This window comes from Hibiscus syriacus, unplaced genomic scaffold, assembly GCF_006381635.1.
Source record: "Hibiscus syriacus cultivar Baekdansim isolate YM2019G1 unplaced genomic scaffold, ASM638163v2 tig00001340_pilon, whole genome shotgun sequence".
In the NCBI taxonomy this organism is placed as follows: Eukaryota; Viridiplantae; Streptophyta; class Magnoliopsida; order Malvales; family Malvaceae; genus Hibiscus; species Hibiscus syriacus.
In genome coordinates this window covers 1,380,688-1,383,259 of record NW_024061866.1, presented here as the reverse complement: position 1 = coordinate 1,383,259, position 2,572 = coordinate 1,380,688, and positions in this window count along the sequence as shown.

Sequence of the window (2,572 nt, the reverse complement as noted above, 5' to 3'; positions counted from 1 at the left end):
ATGGATTCTAGAATGCAAAAATGATATTAAAACTGAAAGGGAGTATCGGTACCATAGTATAGAATTATCGGTACTAGAAGGAAAGTATCGATACTATGGATCCAGAATATAGAAATGGTATCAATACTAAAAGGGAGTATCGATACCATAATATAGAAGTATCGATACCATGGTAGGGGTACCGATACTATTAAGCTTGGAATTTTAAGATGGGTTGAGATTGTTATAGAAAATTTAATAATAGTACTTTTGAGTATTGTTAAAGTATAAATGTTAGGGAATATACAAACAATCAATATGATATGTGTCTTTAATGGATGTATGAGTAGATCGAAATCAAGCTCCCAAGTCAAGCAAGAAAAAGGGCAAAGAAAAAGTTACCGAGTAGTTGAACATCACTACAACATATCAGGTGAGTGCATACAATGTAATTATATGGGTTGAGGGAGACTCACAAAAAGTCCACCTCAAATGTTTAAATTAATGTATGTTTTACTTTATATTATATATGTTTATAATGTGTGGAACTGATATTATGAATGATTTTAGAGTAAGAATTGTTTTAAATAAAAGATTAATAGCTTAGTTGCGCATTTGATAGAAAAGTGTCAATTATGCCAGTTAGATGAAAGGTTAAAACCTTTGAGTAAAAGATTAATTGCCTAGCTGTGCATTTGATAGAAAGGTGTCAATTTTGTCAGTTAGATGAAAGGATAAATGCCTTTGAGTTAAAGATTAAATGCCTAGATGTGCATTTGGTATAATGGTGTCAATCATACAAGTTAGATAAAAGGCCATGGATTCCAGAATGCCAAAAGGGTATCGATACTGAAAGGGAGTATCGGTACCATAGTATAGAAGTATCGGTACTATAAGGAAAGTATCGATACTAGAAGGAAAGTATCGATACCATGAATCCAGAATGTAGAAATGGTATCTATACTGAAAGGGAGTATCGATACCACAGTATAGAAGTATCGATACCAAAGTATTGAAGTATCGATACCATGGTAGGGGTACCGATACTATTGAGCTAGGAATTTTAAGATGGGTTGAGATTGTTATAGAAAATTTAATAATAGTACTTTTGAGTATTGTTAAAGTATAAATGTTAGGGAATATACTAACAATCAGTATGATATGTGTCTTTAATGGATGTATGAGTAGATCGAAATTAAGCTCCCGAGTCAAGCAAGAAAAAGGGCAAAGAAAAAGTTGCCGAGTAGTTGGACATCACTACAGCATACCAGGTGAGTGCATATATTGTAATTATATGGGTTGAGGGAGACTCACTCACTCAAATGTTTAAATTTGTATGTTTATACTTTGTATTATATATGTTTATAATGTGTGGAACTGATATTATGAATGATTTTTAGAGTAAGAATTGTTTTAAATAAAAGATTAATAGCCTAGCTGTGCATTTGATAGAAAAGTGTCAATTATGCCAGTTAGATGAAAGGTTAAAACCTTTGAGTAAAAGATTAATTGCCTAGCTGTGCATTTGACTGAAAGGTGTCAATTATGCCAGTTAGATGAAAGGATAAATGCCTTTGAGTTAAAGATTAAATGCTTAGATATGCATTTGGTAGAAAGGTGTCAATCATGCAAGTTAGATGAAAGGCTAAATGCTTTTGGGTAAAAGACTAAATGCTTAACAATGTATTTTGACATAAATGGTATCATTTATTGATTTGGCTAAAAGGATTGTAAAAGAATCCCATAAAGTAGACAATTTATCATGGTTTTGATAGTCATGACATACTTATGAATAAATTGTAATTCTTTTACAAGGTTATGGATCACTAAGTAAATACTTAACGTGTGTTGATTTCACGCGTAGGTAACAATCAAAGATTTGTCGAGTAAGGAGTGCAACAACAACAACTTTCTTCAATTAAAAGTTGTCTCGTCAGTAACTTTGGGGCAATCTTATTCATTTTGAAAACTTAGCTGGCATGTAATTAAACTTAAGAAAATATTTTGTAATATATTTAAAGTGATAGTTCTAGTAATATGCTTCTATGAATATTATACTATTGTGTGGTTTTAAAATTTGAAACAAAATTTTACGGGTTTTTAAATGACAAAATATTTAAAAAAATGATGTGACATCTGTATCTTGTGTACGGAAAGGTATACGGGAGATGGGTGTTACATATATTGGTATCAGAGCCATAGGTTTAACCGATTCTTGGTCGAAATTGAGTTCATTTAAAATAAGAAAAAGGGATTACATGCCACTAAGACTTTCAAGGTTACTGATATGGTGTCATTAGAGTGTAATTGATGACACTCTTTACTAATTGTAATGTTATTACTATACATGTTCTAATAGATGTCAGAATCCTCAAACTCGCGTAGAGTGGGGGAACAAGAGATGATAAAAGGAACTGGTAGCGAAAATTATGAGGCTAATAGTTAACTGTCGGTTTCATCTAAAAATGCTAGTGTGTCTGCACAGAGATGCCAATACCAGAGTTTGGAGCTTTTATGCAAGCTCTCGACGCTATATTAACCCATTTTCAACCTCCTCCGCCTCCCCATGCTTCTCCTATACCGAGGATGTTGA